General features: G+C 48.8%; 1 protein-coding gene across 2 annotated transcripts in view; it reads left to right on the top strand.

Annotated features, from left to right (window-relative positions):
- The window catches only part of TMEM241 (transmembrane protein 241), a 134,013-nt gene extending 116,327 nt beyond the window's left edge, over nt 1-17,686 (top strand). Inside the window, exons 16-19 of one of the 2 annotated variants that reach the window (XR_008422240.1) lie at nt 577-709; nt 8,664-8,823; nt 12,631-12,784; nt 17,500-17,686. The gene's annotated coding sequence lies outside the window, so the exon portion shown is untranslated. Of the gene's footprint in view, nt 1-576; nt 710-885; nt 1,048-1,132; nt 1,284-8,663; nt 8,824-12,630; nt 12,785-17,499 lie in introns of those variants that run through there. The other variant, XR_008422241.1, reaches the window with a different exon arrangement.
- Nucleotides 17,687-20,337: the final 2,651 nt, after the last annotated feature.

Raw genomic sequence — 20,337 nt, 5'->3', positions numbered from 1 at the left:
GAGGATGAGGTGTTTCTTCAATATACCATCCTGTTTCCTTTAGCTTCCATCTCTCCTAGGGCTTTCCCTCCGCCCCCCAAGCCTTAATTTCTACATTTTATGCCAAGTTCACATGCTCAGCTCTAAATGCAGGGTGAGCGAGAGGTCTATAGACCCAGGGGCTGGCCCAGATTACTGCAGTCCCCTTAGCTCTCATTGTCCGTGGCTCTCTGCTTCCCTCACCCAGCACTCCCTTTTTTCAAAAATGATCCATTTGGCCATGTCTTGTCTGGGTCTGATGATCCCGACCTTGCTGGCCCCAAGTCAAAGCCAAAGTGCTTGGTTTTTTCATTTGTACAAATAAAGTATGCTTTCCGCCAAAGGAGGCCAGATTCTGTATGATTGTATATTGTTACGAATCTCCTGTGGATATAAAGAAAAATAAACCGTTTGTTTTCATGATAATTTGCCTTTCTTTCTCTTCTCTTCAAACTCAGCTGGAGAGGATTGCAAAAACAGTTGTTATCCCTGGGGGAAGGGAGCAGGGGGAGGGTTCTTGCATCTTAAATACAGACTCTGACTTCTTCCAACATCCAGGCCACTTAGCTCCGAACAGGGAGGATGACCCAGCTCCTTCTGCTGGACCCTTGCTGTCCAAGAGGGTGAGCAAGCCATGTGTGGCCGTCACTGAAATGACGTGTGTCCAGATTCACATGTGCTGTACATAAGGGTAAATACACAGTGATTTCAAAGATTTAGTACAAGACACAGGATGTAAAATATTTTGTAATCATTTTTATACTGATTACAGGTTGAAATAATATTTTGATAGATTAAATAAAACATCAGAATGAATCTCCCATTTCTTTTTACCTTTTTTTTAATGTTTGTTTATTTTTGAGAAAGAAAGTGAATGGAGGAGGGGCAGAGAGAGAGGGAGACACAGAATCCGAAACAGGCTCCAGGCTCCCGGCTGTCAGCACAGATCCCGACGTGAGACTCGAACCCACGACCCATGAGATCACGACCTGAGCCAAAATCTGACGCCCAACCAAATGAGCCACCCAGGTGCCCCTCTTTTTACCTTTTTTAACGGGACTACTAGAAAATTGCAATGTGTATATTTGGCTCACATGATGTTTCTGTTGGTCAGTGCTGATCTGGAGTGGTTCTTCGACACTGGGCCCGGGAAGCGGCAGAGGAGACAGGTGTTGGCAGCAGCTGCTGGGATTACCAACCCAGTAACAATATCTAAGACATTAAGTTATTGAATGTTCATTAAATGCCGCACACTGTGCTAGGTATTTTCTAGGTGTCGTGTCATTTCATTTTACCAAGGGTGGGTGGGCAACATTCTCCCCCAGTTTATCAAGGAGACTCAGAGAGATTCAGTAACCCAGGGTCACCCAGCAAGGGTTCGAACCCAGATCTTTCTGATTAAGCCTGTTCTTCTCATCTGTACCTGAGAGAGTTCTGTTGTGAAGGAGAAATGAAACCCCTTACATTTTACAGGGAGTTGTTGGTTCTGCTCTTAAGTGTTTCCATGTGGATTCCTGACATCGGTGAGGTCACTTGTGGCTTTCTCCCTGGAGGCCACGTCTTTGCCAAAAGGTGGGGTCCGTGGCCTGCGTTCCAGCTGCCTTCCCAGTGTTTCAGTCCGTGCCACCAGCCTCCTCCCTCGGCTTGTGTCTGGGATCCGCCCTGCACGGGTTGGAGCAACCAGGAGCACTTTGGGAACGGCACTGCCCCCACCTGGACTATAGCTCTTAACGTCTCCAGAACAACCAGCCACTGTTGGATTCACAGGCTCCGTTCCTTGGGGACCGGCAGGTTTTGGTGGCTGAGAGGTTTGAAGGTTGAAGGATCCTGGGTGACTGTGTCAGAAGAGGATACCCTTCTCTGCACCAGGTCTGCAGGCCCACCAGAGGGGGGGACAGTTACAGATCTGGCTGAAAACATAAACGTGCAAGAATGCAACAGGTGGGGCATCCGGGTGGCTCAGTTGCTTGAGTGTCTGACTTTGGCTCCGGTCATGATCTCACGGTTTGTGAGTTTGAGCCCCACGTCGAGCTTTGCACTGACAGTGCTGAGCCTGCTTCAGGTTTTGTGTCTCCTTCTCTCTCTGCCCCTCCCCTGCTCCTGTGTGTGCTCTCTCTCAAAAATAAATAAACATTAAAAAAAATACAGTAGGTGATTAGTAATGCTTAGAACGTGATAATCTTTCTTGAGCAGTTGGTTTGGGCAAAGTACTGAAATAGAATATGGAATCATCTGGAAGTTCAAGTGCTTGGGACTCTTTGGGAGTCAGTGGTCCTTTGATTCTTGTTCCTGGGAAAGCCAGTGAAACGAGTGAGGCCACTGAGCTTCTCCTGGCCCTCCCCCAGCTTCAGGCTCTGTCCCTCCACCCTGTCTGGAAGGAGGCTGTGCTGGCTTGTTCGCAAGATGCCTGCACCCCCACCCCAAGGGTATTCACTCCCCTGTGTAGTTTCTGGCCCTTTCTCTTAAAGCTGGGCTAGCTCTGTGACTTGCTTGCTGCCAGTAGGACATGGTGGAAGTGATGCTATGTGACTTCCAAGGTCAGATCGAAAGCAGCCTTGCAGCCTTAGTCTTCTAGAATAGCCTCTGGGAGCCCTGAGCTGACATGCGGAAGTCTGAGCACCCTGAGGCTTCTGTGCTGCAGACACCAGGTGCAGGCGCTCCAATAGACAGACCCTGCTGAGCATGTCCTTCTAGACCTCCCACTAGGCCACCAGACTGTGAGGGAAGCTGTCTTGGACCCTCTGGACCAGCCCATCTGCCAGCTGACTGCCATCAAGTGACCTTAGTTGATGCCACGTGGGGCAGAAGAATCACCCAGCCCAGCCGCACCTGCATGAATTCCTGACCACAAAATTATGAGATACGGTAAAATTGTTTTAAGCCACCGAGTTTTAGGGAAATCTGTCCCACAGCAATAGATGCCAGAGCAGAGGTCCTGGGATTCTGGGCCTCTTAGGTGGATCCACTCTGAGCTCCCTGAGCCCCTCCCCGGAACAAAGTCTTGCTCCAGAAGTCATCCCTGCTTCTGCTGACCTCTGGCCCCAGAGCTGCCCTGCGGAGCGGAGCGGGGGGGGAGGGGGGGGGGGGCAGCTGACTGCCCCAGGCTGCCTAGAGCCCCATTACAGAGCAGATCTGTACTTTGCGGTAAGTACCTCCTTTACTCATTCGTTCATTCAAAACACATCGAGAGTCTGCTACATGTCAGGCTCTGTTTGGGCTCTGTGGATATAACCATGAACAAGACAAGCCCTCCTGAAGCTTGCTTGCCGTGAGCAGTGAGCACTCCCTGTGTGAGGGGACAGGGGACCTAAGTGAGCAGAGGCGTGGAAGTGGCAGCCCAGCGGAGAGGCAGAAGCCTGTGAGAGGCGGGGAGGCCCGGAGGGAGGTCAGGCCGCCCCCGGGTGGGATTTGAATGCTGGGACGAGAAAGCCTACGCTTAGGAGTGCCCATGATGTTCCATACGGGGGCTCCCAAGGTGTGAGGTCATAGACTGTTTACAACCCTGAAGGTCCAACTTCGAGATGAGGCCTCGGAGACCCTGACAGGACAGGAAACCTCCCCAGTCTCCCCGCTCCTCAGCCAAGACTCCAGACTTGTTTTCACTACCTGTCTCCCTGGCCCCTCCCCATGGTATGGGCTGTCCAGGGCATTGCCCACCCACCTCACCCCCCTCCCCAGATCACCGCGTTCTGAGCCACCCAGACGAGCCAAGCCCCCCAGTGGCGGCCCTCCCGCAGGGCCCAGGGCAGTGCTGCTCACCACCAGGCCAGGCCCTAGGCAAGCCACCTGCAGGGCAGCTCCTGGGTCCTCTGAACCAGGCAGCAAACCACCAAGGAAAGCCGAGCCCATTCTGGAGCCTGCACAAGGCTCCCTCTGTTCTGGAACCTTTCTGAGGCAGCAGACACCCTGAGCTCCTGGTGAAATGAGGGATTCTTTGCTCCTGCTGTGAGCTGATTTTCGGGGGCGTGACAAGCAGCGGCCTGGCCTTAGTAAAACGAACAGTGGCGTATAAAGCTTTGTGTGGTTCCATCCAGGATTCACTGGGGAGGGGTCTGAATGAACCAAGCCCCCTCACCCCCTCAGCTCCCCTCCTTTGGCAGCTGAGAGTAGAATCCCATTTCGACAACTGCCTGAGCCAAAAGGAACTTTTGAGTCATTTACTTCCTGCCTGTGGTGTGAAAAGGCCCACGGGGCTGGCAAGGCAAGGCCTTTGTGCCCATTTGTCTTCACAGTGTCCCTCTGAGGGAGCCTCAGCGAGAGCAGTGGAGCCTTGGGAATGTGGAGACTTAATCCAGGCACCATTCCCAGGCCCGGCGGATCTGCGTGCTTGGTGAAAAGGGCAGTAGGGCAGAGGTGGAATCTTAGGGTCTGTCCAGGCTCTCTCTGTGCCCTGGCAGGTGATGTCAGTCATTCCTTCATTATCTCCTCACTCCCTCATTCATCACACCCATATCACGTGACCGTGGGGGTGCTAGTCTTGGTTACCGATGCTTCCGTTTTCCCCAGGAGAGCTAACCTGCCTTCCTGAAGAAGTCAGCCTCTCCACTGCTGAAAGTGAGGCCTGGCTAATCTTACCAGCGAGGCCATGGGCCCATTCTGCCCCCACCCCCCCGGCCCCCGAGGGAAGCTTGTGGTCATCCCCGAGGCAGAATCTCCCGTGTTCTGGCGGGAACAGCTCTGGGCGACTTTCTGTGTGCTTCTAGACGTAAAGCAAATACAGTTGACCCTTGAGCAATGTGGGGGATAGGGGTGCTGACCTCCTGCAGAGTCAAAAATCCACATATAAGTTTTGACTCCCCAGAAACTTAATAGCTGGCCTACTGTTGACCTGAAGCCTTACCAATAACATAAACAGTTGATTATGCATATTTTGCATGTCATCTGTATTATATACTGTATTCTTACAATAGTGGAAGTGAGAGAAAAGAAAATGCTATTAAGATCATAAGGAAGAGAAAATGCATTTGTAGTACTTTAGGTATATTTTTTGAAAAAAAAAAAATCCATGTATACGTGAACCTGATGCGTTCAAACCCATGTTGTTCAAGGATCGCTATGCACATTCCCTGTTCTCACAGAGGTCCTGGGCCTACAAGAAGGCCTGCAGACAGAGGTTTGTTTAAAAAACAAAACAAAACAAAACCACTCACAACAGCTTTGGGGCACTTGGGGGGCCCAGTTGGTTGAGCTTCTGACTTTGGCTCAGGTCATGATCTCATGGTTCATGGGTTCGAGCCCCATGTCTGGCTCTGCACTGACAGTGTGGAACCTGCTTGGGACTCTTTCCCTCTCTGTCTGCCCCTGTCCCTCCCTCCCTCTCTCCCTCTCTCTCTTTCTCTCTCTCTCTCAAAATAAATAAAATAAACTTAAAAAATATATATATATAAATAAATAAAGCACCTTGGGGGTGCCTGGTTGGCTTAGCTGGTAGAACACATGAATGACTCTTGATCTCGGGGTTGTGAGCTTGAGCCCCATGTTGAGCGTAAGAGATTACTTAAAAAATAAAATCTTAAAAAAAAAAAAAACAGCTTTACTGAGATATAATTCATATGCCCTAAAATTCACCCAAAGTATACAATTCAGCGGGTTTTAGTACGTTTGCAGAAGTCTGCAACCATCATCACTCATTTTAGAATATTTTCATCATCCCAACAAGAAACCCCATAATCATTGTCTTTCCTCCCTCCCCTGCTCCTGCTGACACAGGCAATTCACCTTCTATGTCTACAGGTCTGTCTGTTCTGGAGATTTCATGTGAACGGGGATCATGCAGTACCTGGTCTTTTGTGTTAGACTCTGGTTTTTAAGTAGTTCATATACTTCCACCAAAGGCTGCTTCCTGTAGGAGCCACATCTCTGCCTGGGGTGGGAGTCCTGAACGTGGGGCATGGAAAAACGGAGGGGGTGGGTAGGAACAAGGGGACCCAGGCACCTTGAGGGAGGTAGTGGGAGGGAGTGTGGTCAACGCTCTTCCAGAACCCTGGGGGGATCTGGTCTCAGTTTATCTTTCAGCAATGCCCCATTTGATCCTCAGGCCTTCAGCCAAGTCTGTTATTGCAAGACATCCTGGTGTTGGCTGTGCCTTGGGGAATAAAGGGTGTGGGTCTCCTGTGTGTGGTGAAGTTGGACAGGGGAGAGGAGGAATGGGCACCACTATCGGGTCAGGCAGTACTTCTGAGGTCCTGGGGGTGAGGACTCCAACATACCTTTATGTGGGGGACATGATTCAACCCAATTCATTACTAATGAATGGCCATCAGTTTTACTTGAGAGGCTGTGTATACAGCTAACAGATGCAGCTCCCACCTCCTGCGTGGCCCGTGAAGCTTATCTGACTGGGTTCAGGCCAAGGAGATGTAAGCAGAACTTGGTGGGTGAGACTTGGGGACAGCTCCTTCGGAGACTTCAGATAGGTAGGTCTCCTGCCTTCTTCCTGCTTCTTTTCTAGATCGAGGGCATGATAGCTGGAGTTCTAGCATCTGTCTTGGGCCCTGAGATGACCTTCGAGTTGGAAGCTGTGTTCTAAGAACAGTGGGGCAGAAGCTAGAAGGAGCCCGGGTTTCTGATGAGACGGTGGAATCACCACGCCGGCCGTGGGCTGCCCACCTCCAACTATTTTAAGTGGGAGAGAATAATTAAATTCTCCTTTGTTATTTCGCATCTCTGTTACTAACAGCCTAAGGCGACCCTAATGGAGACGGCCTCCAAGGAGCCCGTATGGCACACTGGGAAAGCTGTGTAGTAATATTTGGGCATAAGACATTCCTGAGTGAATACTTCTCCTCGGATCTGTTTATACACACAGTTGCCTCACAGCATAAAAATGACCGCTCTACTTGTCCCTACCCCCTACACTGTAAGCTCCTTGAAGACAGGATCTATGTCTATCACTGTTTCCTCAGTGCCTCACACAGAGCCGGCCCGCAGAAGGTGCTCAGAACGTGTTGACCTGAATGAATCCTAAATCCTCTACATTTACCAACTCTGTGGTCTTGGATTCTGAGTCTTAATTTGCTTACCAATAAAAATGGAGGCTATCATACCAGGGCTGTTTTAAAAACGAAGCACAATTGGGGTGCCTGGATGACTCAGTTGATTGGGCATCCGACTTGCCCTCAGGTCACGATCTCAGGGTTCGTGGATTTGAGCCCTGCGTCGGGCGCTGTGCTGACAGCTCAGAGCCTAGAGCCTGCTTCAGATTCTATGTCTCCTTCTCTCTCTCTGTCCCTCCGCCTCTCACTCTCTGCCTCTCTCAAAAATAAACATTTAGAAAGGTTTTTGAAAAGTGAAGCACAATTAAATGTATAGCATTTATCAAAACACCTAACGGTGTTGGATACCCGAGGAATGGTGGCCAGTATTGCATTATGATTTTCTATAAGAAATCTTGTTCTAGTCCCCATGTGAGGCTCCACTGATTTCTGAAACCAGAGTTTACTTTTTCCTAAGACCAAGTCTCTGACTTACGTTGTGTTCATTAGGGTCCCATCTTACTCTCTTTGCCTTCTTTTGGTCTTGAGAACCTCATTAGCACATGAGTCCCTACATTCCAATTTTGGCACCTTCCAGTCTGTGCCTTCTGGTGCAAGTAAGCCTTCCATGCTGAGCCAGGTTATTAGCTAAGTCAGGATATGGGAAGCACTGGGGGCTGTACATTCTGCCCAAGGGTCTTGGTGAGTAAAGACGGTCTTCCCATGAAGTTGCAAAGATGTCCCTATTGTCCCACTGTTCCTGGTACCCCAGCCACTTGTCACGTGATGGAGCCATTTCCCCTCTGCTTGGATATGGGCCACCCTTATGACTGGTTTTGGCTACAAAGGCAGTGAAAGTTGTAGAGGCCTCTTTTAGGCAAACAGACTTGAACGATGGAAGGTAGAGAGGGTCCACAGCGACCACCTGGCTAAATAGACAGGCCCATCAGGAGACCCATCTCAGAATCTCCATAGGCCCTAACTAACCAATGGGCTACTTACAACTGGGCACAGTTACCAAAAAAGGGAACATTCCATATGTCTCCCATACCTCCTCATCTTCCCCCTTTAAAAACAGCCCCAGCCACTGCCACTGCCTCGGTGCAAAGGTACAGACAGCCTCTCTGTGCTGTCCAGCCCACGGCTCCTTGTGGTATACGCATTAAACTTTGATCCCCTTTGTTCTGCCCCAGGGGAATTCTTTGCTTCCTGTTCCACCAGCTTCTACCCTATCCTCGCTCCACATTTGGGGGCCCTCCATCCAACCAGACAGATGCCCCACTTAGACACCATGGAAGTGACATTACCAATTTTGAGCTAAGGCCTTAGGAAGCCTTATATTCTACCGACTCCCTTGGCTTCTTCTCTGAGCCCTGTCTACGAGGCTGTTTCCTTGGCCTGCTGAGTTCAGTGCAGCCAGATTCCTGCCAAGCCAGTTTAGCAAGCATCCCTCCCTACCCTCCATACCTAACCAAGTTCCTCTTGGTATTTTTCCATCCACTGACTCCCTCACCCTGCCCATTGTCTGTAAGTCCCCAGCTCTCTGTCATATTCAGAGTTGAGTTCAATCTCGGTCCCCTATTACAGTAGTCTTGATCTCTATTTCAATAATCTTGAGTAGTTTTCCTCACTTGTTTAACTCTGTCCAGTGTTCCATGTTCTCTTTGACAGCTTCCACCATGGGAACAAGCCCAGACGTGGCTGCCAGAAGATAAGAGACCATGTGGAACAAGGCTAAGTCCTTCCTGCCAAGGCCACCCTAGACCAGCCTGCCCGTAGTGACTGCAGACGCATAAATGAGCCTGGATGAGATCAGCTGAGCTCTGCTTAGGTAAGCAGAACTGTCCAACCGCCCCCGAGGTGCCTGAGAAATAATCAATGTCTGTTGGTTGATACCACTACAATCAGGGGTGTTTCGATCTGCAGCAACATTGTGGTCAATATAGGTGATGACAGATACAGCAGAGAAGGAAAAGCTGAGAGAAGCAGAGCAGAAGTTCTTTGGGAAAAAGCCCCTGCCCTGAGCTCCTTGGGTCCTGCAGAGTTCATACTCTGGCTCCCACAGCATTAGGAGGGACAGCCCTATCTCTTTGGCTACCACAGCCAGAAGGAGGAGGCATGGGGGAATGGAGTGGGAGCTGACCGTGTGTGTCCTTCGGTCGCCAGGCAACACCAAAGAGGCCAGGGAGGATGGAGCCTCGGGGCAGGAAGGGACTGGCTGGAGCTGGGGTCACCTTAGCAGTCTGCGCCCGCTGGGGAACAACTAAGTCCTACACTGCCCATCACTTGAAGTGAACACATTGGGACCAAGCTGTTAATAGCAGGCCGAAGAACTCTGAAAGACCAGCAGCCAGAACATACTGCACTCTGGGTCCCCTTCTTGAATATTCTCTTCCCCAGTCTGTGCCCTACCCAACCCTGGGCCTGTTGTTCTCTCACACAGCTTCTCTTGTCTCCTCAGCCATATTTTTATTCTTGTGTTTTTTAAACATTTTGTTTTAAGTTTACTTATTTATTTTGAGAGAGAGAGAGAGAGCAGGGGAGGAGTATAGAGAGAAGAGGAGAGAGAGAATCCCAAGCGGGCTCTGCGCTGGCAGCAGAGAGCCTGACGTGGGGCTTAAACCCACAAACAGTGAGATCATGGCCTGAGCCAAAAACCGAGAGTTGGACATTCAACCATTTGGGCCACCCAGGCACCCCTGTTTTCGTATTTTTAAAAATTGTGGTAAAGCAGGGGTGCCCGGGTGGCTCAGTCGGTTAGGTTTGCAACTTCGGCTCAGGTCATGGTCTCATGGTTTATGAGTTCAAGCCCTGCTTGGGCTCTGTGCTGACAGCCCGGAGCCTGCTTTATATTCTGTGTCTCCCTCTCTCTCTCTCAAAATAATAATAATAATAATAATAAATAAAAACTGTGGTAAAATACATCTAACTTAAAATTTACAATTTTAACCATTTTCAGTGTATATTTCAGTGGCATTAAATATGTTCACAATGTTGTACAACCATCACCACTATTTCTGGAACTTTTTCATCACCCCAGATGGAAATTCAGTACCCATTAAACAGTAACTCCCTATTCCTCTGTCACCCGGCCATTGCTAACCTCTATTCGACTTTCTGTGTCTATGAATTTGCCCATGCTAGGTACCTCATATAAATAGAATCATATATCGGTTCTTTTGTTCTCTCAGCCCTTTATTCCCAAAACCAAAAGTTTTGTGTTTAGATACCTGAAAAGCAGCCCACTAGGGATAAGGACTTTCTTTCTTTTTTTTTAAGTTTTAATTTATGCATTCATTTAAGTAATCTCTACACCCAACGTGGGGCTCGAACTCACAGCCCCAAGATCAAGAGTTGCACACTCTTCCAACTGAGCCAGCCAGGCACCCCATCCAAACCAAAAGTTTTGTTTTTAGACATCTGAAAAGCAGCTCACCAGGGATATGCACTTTCTTCAATACCCATCCCCCCTCTTTTGACCCCCTGCAAGAGTTGGGCTGCATGACCGTGACCTTGGGGTATAAGGTGTATGGGGTATGGGTGTCCCTGTCCTCATCAAATCTCCTCAAAAAACAAATCTCTCCTCCCGACCAAGCTCCTGAGGAGGGGCCGTGAGGACACCCCAGCCTGCATTTTACTTTCTGCTTTGTGAGTCCAGCCCTTCATTCTCCCTGCACACTCTGAGCTACCAGTTTGCTCTCCTTCCAGTCGGATAGGGAAGCCATGGTATGCCGAGGGAGCTGTGGGCCTCAGCTCTGTCTCACCAACCCCCAGAGGACAAGGTCCACGCTCCTGGAGTGGCCCCAAGGTGCCCCACAAAATTTTAGGTCAAAAGCTTAACAAATAAGTACTGCTTTAATAGCAGAGGCCCTGGCTTGAGGTAAGTTGGAAACAGACCAGTCCTATGGGGCCAGAGCAATCTGGTGGGGCCTCAAGTCTGCAGGCTGCCTGTTCGCACAAGTTGATGAGGTAAAGTAAGCAGATGAGGAAAGAAATGCAGAATACTGCTAAGTTTCCACCCACCGCTGCCCCTTCCCCCACCGTACACAGGCTCACTCACGTGCACACACGCGCGCTTGTTCACACGCACCCTTTCACACGCTGACATACTCTCTCCCCGCCCCCACCTCACACACACCTGCCTCAGGGACTCATGTTTTCCAAGGCTGAGATGAGAAGGCTGGACAGAAGTCAAAGGAACTATTTTCCAGAAGACCCTGGGGCCCATGAGCAGTGGGATCAAAGGTGAAACTGAGAGGGAGAGCAGGGTCTTTTTCTCTCCCTTATCTTTGAGAATTTAGCACTGCTCTGGCCCTTTGGCAAGCTGGGGACAGCACCTGGGGGCCAGTGGGCTGGCAGTGGTGGCGCCCGAGGTGGGGAAGCTGCCTTGAGAGACTGTGGGTACCCAGGGGGGGCAGGGGAAGTGGGTAGGGAGAAGGGGAAGTAAGTGGCAGGGAAGCAGAAGGACTGTCAGCTTGTTATCATGTGTATGATTCCCCCCCAGGAGCTCGCAGGGGGTCTTTGATCAACTTTGCCCACAGTAGGGGCACCAAACAGAAAATTCTACCTCGTCCTAAGTGTAGAATTTATTTTTATCTCACAGGATAAAAACCAGCAAAGCTGATTCTTCATTGTCAAGAATTCCCTACCTCCCTTTCCTCCGTGGTCTTTCCCAGTTCCCTTGGTCAGGCAAGTCCACTGCCGCCGGTGTTGAGATCTGTGGAGTCTGGGCAGGAAGTAAGGAACCCTGCCGGACCACTATCCTCCTGTCTTTAAGATGGACAATCATCCCTTCATAGGTTCGTTGAAATAATTAGATAGGAAAAAGTCATATATATATATGAATATACATATGTATGTGTATATATGTATATATTCACCATATGTCTATGTACATAGGTCTGTGTATGCATACCATATATATGTACTATGCATAGTCCCCAGCACATGGTAAGCAGTAAATATCACTATTGCTATCTTTATCCTCATCTATGATGGCTTTCCACAGCGGTTGGCTTTAGGTGGCAGGAGATTTGGAATAAATGGAATGTGACCAGGAAATAAAGTGACATTTAAGTCTATTAGCACTTACATCATCCAAGTGAGCATGGAGTCACCCCGGAAGTCCTCATTCCTTCATTTGGGATGTCACAGAACAGGATGCATTACATTCTCCAGACGTCTGTGAAGTCTGTACTTAAGAGAACGGTAGTTTCTCAGGCTGGTTCACTTTCCTGATCTCCACGGCTGTTCCAAATACTTTCGTTCTCTTCAAGCCCCTTTCCCCTTACTTGCCCTTCTGTCTCCCATTTAGGTGGGCCTTGCCTCTTACCGAAAGGGAAAACAGAAGCTGTCAGATGGGAACTTCACCTTCCCATCTCATCCATGCAAACCTGCTCGCCTGGGCACTTAGCTTCCCTTCTCTTTACCTCCCCTCCCACTTAGGGTTAATCCCTCTTCTCTGCTCCTTCTGATTCTAGCTCCTCCTGCCATCTCAGGAAGCTGACCACATCTCTCTTTTGGTAATTTGACCCCTCTCTCTCACCTGGCTGTAGACACTCTCAAGTCTTTTTTTAGCAACAAGAAAACAGAAATAAAAAACAACGAACTTGACCTCTTTCTTCATCCCCATCGTCAGGAGCTGGCTCCCCCAGTACTGCCAACACCCCCACTGAGGAGACAAAGCGACCACCGCTTGGTGTGGTGGGCAGGAGGGAAGTGCAGTGAAGCTTGGTTTTCAGAGGAGGGGAGACAAGCCCAGAATGCATCAGGACTCGGAAGCTGGGTTTGAGGTTAGTCTTTCAAGGTGGGGGATCTAGGACTTGGGTAACGAGCTTGATACCACAGCCCAGGATTGGTGGGGACGGCAACGGGAGGGATTCAAAGCATCTCCAGGCACAGACTGTACGTGCTTCTCATTGAAGAGTTGATGGGTATCTGGGGGAAGTTACTGTAGTGAGCAATCACCCTGTTTGTTTGGGAGGACGGTCGCAAAGAGTAGAGGAATGCCAGCAAAGACGGGATGAGCGACCTCACGCCAACTGGGCAGTAAGGCGTGGTTTCACTTCTCTGCGTCCAGGCTGAGTGTGGGGTGGAAGGTTTTGGTTCTCAGCTTTGAGCTTCAGCCCTGGCTCCTTCCTCACATTCACAATTAAACTCGTCAAAACAATTTCTCTGCTTGCTGACGCCAATTTCTCGCCTCCTCCTCACTCGGAGCCTGATGTGGGGCTCGAACTCACGGACCACGAGATCATGACCTGAGCTGAAGTCGGAGGCTCAGTCGACTGAGCCACCCAGGTGCCCCCCCTCAGGTACCTTCTAAAACAGCACTCGTCCTCAGCCGCGATCCTGTCTTTCAATCTGGTTGATACTTTGCAGGCCTCATCACACAGGGCCTCTAGGGCCTCGGTCTCCTGCTCCTCGGTGCCCTACGACCCAACATGCCCCCAGGGGCCCCGCTATCTCTCTCACACCACTCTTTCTCTGCTTTGTAGACACATCCCCGTCTGTCCAGGTGTTAAACATTATCGTCCCACCAGGCCTGGTCCTGGGGCTGCCCTCCTCCCTCTATGCTTGCCCCCCTGGCAAAGCCATGTGTTCACGCACTCCAGGCACATTTGTAAACGTATGTCTCCAGCTTGACCTGTCTTTGGAGCTCTGGACCCACATACACAACAGTCTACATGACATCTCCTCTGAATGTCTCCAAGCCTTTACACTCCAAGATCTCTGTGGAAGTTAACACTGTGACAAAACAAACAAATAAACAAAACAAAACAAAACAAAACAAAATTTCAGGGGTTTGACATAGTAAAAGCTTACTCCTCTCTGATATGCCGGTCCAGAGCAGGAGTTTCTGGTTTGCTGGTCATCTCTCCCACATGGTGACTCAAAGGTCCAGGTTCTGTGCCACCTGCTGTATCTTCAGAGTCCTCTGCATTTATCCAGTGGGCAGTACAGGAGAGGAACAAAGCACATTCCCTCTACCCTCCTAGATTTAATAGCCAGGTCTATGAAATAAACTGACAACAGGCAGATTAATAGGAGAAAAGTATACAGATGCATTCATTTTTACTATTACACTACTGGGGATATCACAGGATAAAACTAAGTGAATACCCCCAAAATGGTGAGAATTGAAAGCTTAAATACTGTCTTATAGGGGAAGGGGAGGGGAGATAAAGACAACGCAGGAAAGAGGAAATTATTTTTAGGAAGGATGAGAGACCAGATGGGAGGTATGACAGGGTACGACAAAGTTTGGCTGTGGTGCTGGCTTCCAGTCCTCTCCTGTGAGAAGAGTCAATCTTCCCGGGCTGATGAAACTCCCCAGGCGGGGAATCTATGACAATGGAGTTCGTTTTGGAGGATCTGACTTTAGGCAGGTAAGGGGACTGCAGAGAAAGCAAACTGCATTTGCTGGTTTTCAAGTGCCTTCAGTTCAAAATAACTAATTTGCCAAAGTGGCACATTTTGGGTTGGCACATCCTGAACTCCTTCAACAGGGAAAAAGGGAGTGTCAAAGCCACATCTGAGTTTTAAAAGCTTTGGCCTGGGAAATGGTATCACTTCTACTCATGTTCTGTTGACCAAAAGAACGCCCCCAAAACAAAAAACAAAAAACAAAACAAATCAAACAAAAAGTCACGTGGTATTATGGGTTAGATTGTTGCCTACCATCACCCCAAAAAAGATGTGTTCAAAGTCCTAACCACAGGTACCTGTGAATGTGACCTTATTTGGAAATAGAATCCTCTGCAGATGTAATCAGGTTAAGATGAGGTCATATTGGCCAATCACATGACTGGTGTCCTTACAAGATGTTAGAAAGTTGAGCATGCAGATATACCCAGAGAGAAGTTGACCAGGTGAAGACGCTGAGACACAGGGGAGAATGCTCTGTGAAGACAGAGGCAGAGATTGAAGTGATCCGTTTATAAACTAAGGGACACCAGGAATTGCCAGCAACCATCAGAAGCTATGAACAGATAGATTCTCTTTCAGAGCCTCTGGAAAGAACTGACCCAGCCGCCACCTCCATTTTGGACTCCCAGCCTCCAGAACTATGAGAGAATAAGTGTATATTAAGTCACTCAGTTTGTGGCACTTTGTTACTGCAACCACAGAAAACCAGTACACCTGGCCACACCCGGATACAAGAGGAAACGTAGTCCCACATTTTGGTGAGAACTCCATCCTACTGAAGGGCTTCTGTCACAATATGGAAGCCTGAACTCACCCTCTTCCCTTCCAATCCTTTATACCCTAGTATGGGCACTGCCCTCGTTGTAGTTGTCAAGGCTAGAAACTTGGGATCAGCCGTGACCTCTCCTTCTTCCTCCCCTCCCATATCCAATACTAAGTCCTAAATATCTCTAGAGTATATCATTTCTCTCAGTCTCCATCACAACCCACTCCCCACACTGACACCCCATGTCCTGATCACTGCAGAAGTCTCCTGACTGGTCTGCCTTTGCCCGCGCTAGTTCCTCATTGAGCTTCCAGACTCCTGCCACTATTCAGTTTCTAAATCTCCAATCTGCTTATGTTATCATCCTATTTAAATATGTTAAAGATGTTCCATTGTCTAGAGGATAAAGGTAAATTCCTTGTGGTCAACAGGGGCCTTCATAGTCTGACTGATGGTTCATTTGATGTGTCAACTTGACAGAGCCATAGGTGCCCAGACATTTGGCCAGACATTATTCTAGGTGTGTCTGTGAGGGTGTTTCTGGATGAGATCAACACTTGAATGGGTGACTGAGGCTGGTTGCCCTTTCTGATGTTGCTGGGTCTCATCCAATCAACCTGAAGACCTGAATAGAACAAAAAGACTAAGAGGGAAATCCTCCTGCCTAATTGTCTGAGCTGGGACCCTGGTCTTTTCTGCCTTCAGACTCAAATGGAAAAACCCACTCTTCTTGGGTCTTGAGACTGTTGGCTTTTAGATTAGAGTTTATACCTTTGGTTCTCCTGGCTTTCAGTGTTTTGGGCTTAGGCTGGAAATACATCATCAGCTGTCTTGGGTCTCCAGCTTGCTGACTACAGATCTGGGGACTTTTCAGCCTCCAGTCATGTAAGTCTACCTATCTATCTATCTATCTATCATCTATCTATTATCTATTCTCTCTCTCTCTCTCTCTCTCTCTCTCTCTATCCATCGATCCATCCATCCATCCTTCCATCCTTCCATCCTTTCATCCTTCCATCCTTCTTCTTGGTTCTTGGTTCTGTTACTCTGGAGAACCCTGACTAATATATTGACCCTATCTATCTCTCTACACAGCACACTCCCACCTGATGTTAGGGCTTTGCATATGCTCTCCCCCTAGAAAATCTGTTCCTTCTCATCTTGCCCAATTTACTGCTACTCATTTTTCCTATCTCAGGTCAAACATCACTTCTTCCCTAATTTCCTTGCCCAGGTCCACTCTCTCAACTAGATATTCATTAACACACCATGAATGCCTCCACTGAAGGGCTTGTCAAAGTTATGTGGCCATTTCACTGTGTGTCTTCCCTACAGCCTGTGAGCCTCAGGAAGATAGTTACCATGTTGGTAGTAACTACTACTCACTACCATGCCCCAGCACCTAGCTCAGTGCCCAGCCAAAAGAATGTGTGGATTGAGTTTTGCCGCCATTTGCAGGGGATATCTACTTGGAATACACGCCAGGAATGATCAGGGCTGTGATAGACAGTTATCCTTGTTCTGGGTTGGGGAAGAGGGAAGAGACAAAGAATAGGTGGCTTACATCCAGGGGTTGTTCTATGGGGACCTGTCATCACCACAGCAAGGGCACCAGTCAGAATGGAGGCAGAAGGGTGGCTGGAGGGAAGTCAGGACAGATGCCACTCAGTTGCTCCAAGGACACTGACATCACTCAAAGCATCACTGGAACAGGCCATCTGAAATTACCTATTTTCTCTTTAAAAAAAAATTTTTTTTTAATGTTTATTTATTTTTGAGACAGAGACAGAGCATGAACGGGGGAGGGTCAGAGAGAGAGGGAGACGCAGAATCTGAAACAGGCTCCGGGCTCTGAGCTCTCAGCCCAGAGCCCGATGCGGGGCTCGAACTCATAGACCACAAGATCATGACCTGAGCCTAAGTCGGACGCCTAACTGAGCCACCCAGACGCCCCCCACCCCTATTTTCTCTCTTTAAGGCTTGCTATGGACTGGATTGTTGTGTCCCCTCAAAATTCATATATTGAAACCCTAATCCCTAATGCAATAGTATTTGAAGATGGATCCTTTGAGAGTAATTTCATCATGAGGGTGGAGCCCCCATGAGGGGATTAATGCCCTTATAAGAAGAAACACAAGGAGCACCTGGGTGACTCAGTAGGCTAAACATCCAACTCTTGATTTCGGCTCAGATCGTGATCTCATGGTTTTGAGATCAAGCCCTGTGTCGGGCTCTGTGCTGGGCATAGAGCCTACTTATGATTCTCTCTTCTGATCCCACCTCTTTCTCTCTCTCTCTCTCAAAAATAATGAGAAGAAGAAGAAAAAGAAATACAAGAGAGTTTGCCCTTCTCTTTGCTCTCTGCCACACGAGAATACAGTGAGAAGATGGCTTTCTGCAAACCAGAAAAGATTGCCCTCACCAGTCACCAGATATGCCGGTGCCTTGCTCTTGGACTTCCCAGCCTCCAGAACTGAGAAATAAATGTTTGTTGTTCAAGCTACCCCAGTCTATGGTATTTTTGTTATAGCAGCTCAAGCTAAGACAAAGCTGGATTTTATTTTTTGAAAACACCGGATGCCATTTGGTGCGAAAAGTGACTGGAGTAGGTGATGGCTCAGAATGACAGTGTTTCAGGTCAAAACGGGAGGTGAAGATATGTCTTAACGAGACTGATCTCTTATCCCACTGATCCTCTTCTCGTGCTAGACCCAGAAGGGGAATCCCCCGCATGCTTTATACCACAGACTAATACTAATAGCTGATGTGTAAGTGCATGCTGTGTGTCAGGGCTACCTGCGTACTTCACGTTCATTATCTTGTGGGCCCCTCACCACCTCCTGAGAGAAAAAGCCAGAGTCAATCCCATTTTAGAGCTAAGGTCTGAAGCTTGGGAAGGTTTCATAACTGCCCCCAGCTGCGTCGGCTCATGAGGGGCAGAATGCACCTGTTACGAGAACGTGCACCTTGGACGTCAGAGCCATTCTTTGAACCACTCGTGTGTGCTGCCTCCCGAGTGACTGCCTGAGAGAGCAGTGATTGTTTAAATAAGGTTTACACTCATTACAGCAATAGCCTCATTATATTTCACTAGGGGAGATAAAGCACGTGAAAGTGCTATGCTATTAATTACTACTGTAATACATACACGTGCCCACACACACACACACACACACACACACACATGCATGGAGATAATGGAAGGGAGACATGCTTTCCAGATCCTTGCTACTAAAAGTACTAAAAATGTGGCTTGTGCCCGGAAACATTGGTTCCCCAGAATCTCGAGTGCCCTCCTAGATGCGCCGACTCCATATCTGCTCTTCAACAAACCCACATGCTTGGTAAAGTTTGAGAAGCCCTTTCAGGATCAGAATCTTTGCCTTCCACCTATGACCCCACACTAACAGCTATGACCTGCAAACTTCTGGAGGTGGAAAAATCACTGGGGAACTTGTTGCAAATATGGATTCCTGGGTCTCACTCTCGGAGATTCTAGAATTCCCAGGCCTTTTTATGTCTAAAAGACATGGCAGGTGATTCTGATGCATCTGATCCTACTAGGACTCCGTACTTTGACAAGCGCTCATCAAATATTTCTTTAGTTTTCCAGCAGAAAATACGTCCTTAATAGTAACTTAATAGTAAAAGCTCTGGAAACTGCTTTTGGCAACAACAGAAGTCCAGATCTTGTCTTCATTGGAATCAAGAGAACTGTTTTAGTTTGGGAAAGTCTATATAATAAACCTCTAATTCTCCTCCTTCTCTGCCTCTCCCTTCGCATCTGATTTCTATTCACTTCTCAGCAGCTGGGACTCATGCTTTGATTTAGAACGGTGGTAGAGACTTCCTGAGAATCATTTTAATCATTCTGCAAAAAATGAAAAGCTTGCACTGTCTTTTTTGAGATAGTTGAGTTAGCACACCTTTTTGGACCACTTGGGGCATGTGAGCTCTGGGAACCCCACAGAGCAAACTAAGGTCTCTCAAAAGTGAAAACTCGGGGGTTTCAATGACCAGACAGCTATAGAAAATACCCATCCCCAAAAGGTGATTGGGAATTAAAGGGACTTCCCAAACTTGGAATGGCCCAAGAGCTTTCAGCGAAATTGACACTGTGGGCTGTTCTGTGTGCTTAGAGAGGCTATCCACGTTCAGTGACTGGTGGAAATGTGTGCTAAGATGTGGGGAAGCCTGGAAAGGACAAGGGGACTGTGTGACAAGTCGAGAAGCAGGAGGCCCTTTGGTGGGCCCGGAGGACAGGTGGTGGCCAAGGATCAGAGGGAGCTTTGAGGTTTGGATGGGGCAGGAGACCCCAGACGTGAAGCAGAGGTGCAGAGAGAGGGATTTCAGATGGACAGGAAGGAGGAAATGCAGGCTATGGGTTGACTGCAGGGGGTGGGACAGCCAGGAAAGCTTGTGACGAAGGCAGTTGGGAGATGAGCCAGTGAGGAAAGTGATTGCATTGCACAGATGGAGAAGCAAAGGAGTGTCCTGGTAGAGAAGAGGAAAGCAATTTCCATCCTTCTTCCCTTCCTTCCCCTCCCGTCCTGTCCCCTCCCCTCCTGTTAGTATATGTGCTGCCCAGAGAGCAACGCTTTCTCTCTTTTTTTTTAATGTTTATTTATTTTTGAATGAGAGATAGACAGAGGGGGAGTGGGGAAGGGCAGAGAGAGAGAGGGAGACACAGTATCTGAAGTAGGCTCCAGGCCCTGAGCTGTCAGCGCAGAGCCTGATGCGGGGCTCGAACTCACGAACGGTGAGATTATGACCTGAGCCGAAGTCAGAAGCTTAACCGACTGAGCCACCAAGGCACCCCACAACCCTTTTTCTGAGAGCAGAAGATTGGGGGCTGGAGGTGGGGATGGGGGTAGAAAGAACACAACCATCTAGGTCCTCGGGGCTGGGTAGAGGACAGGAAGCATCCCATCCAGAGCAGCCTGTTTGGATTCTGATCTGACATGTCTGTAGAGCCTGAGTGGACATGTGAATGGCCTTGACTCGGTGGGTAATGGACACTCTGAGTATTATGGGCTGAACTGTGTGCCCCCTAAAGTCATGTGTTGAAGCCCTAACCCCCAGAGCTCAGAACGTGACCCTGTCTGGAGACTGGGCCTTTAAGAGGTAGTTAAGGTTAAACGAGGCCGGCATGGG

This window comes from Panthera pardus, unplaced genomic scaffold (assembly GCF_024362965.1).
Source record: "Panthera pardus isolate Hobbes unplaced genomic scaffold, ASM2436296v1 HiC_scaffold_15, whole genome shotgun sequence".
Taxonomy (NCBI): domain Eukaryota; kingdom Metazoa; phylum Chordata; class Mammalia; order Carnivora; family Felidae; genus Panthera; species Panthera pardus.
This window is presented reverse-complemented; position numbering and strand designations above follow the sequence as displayed.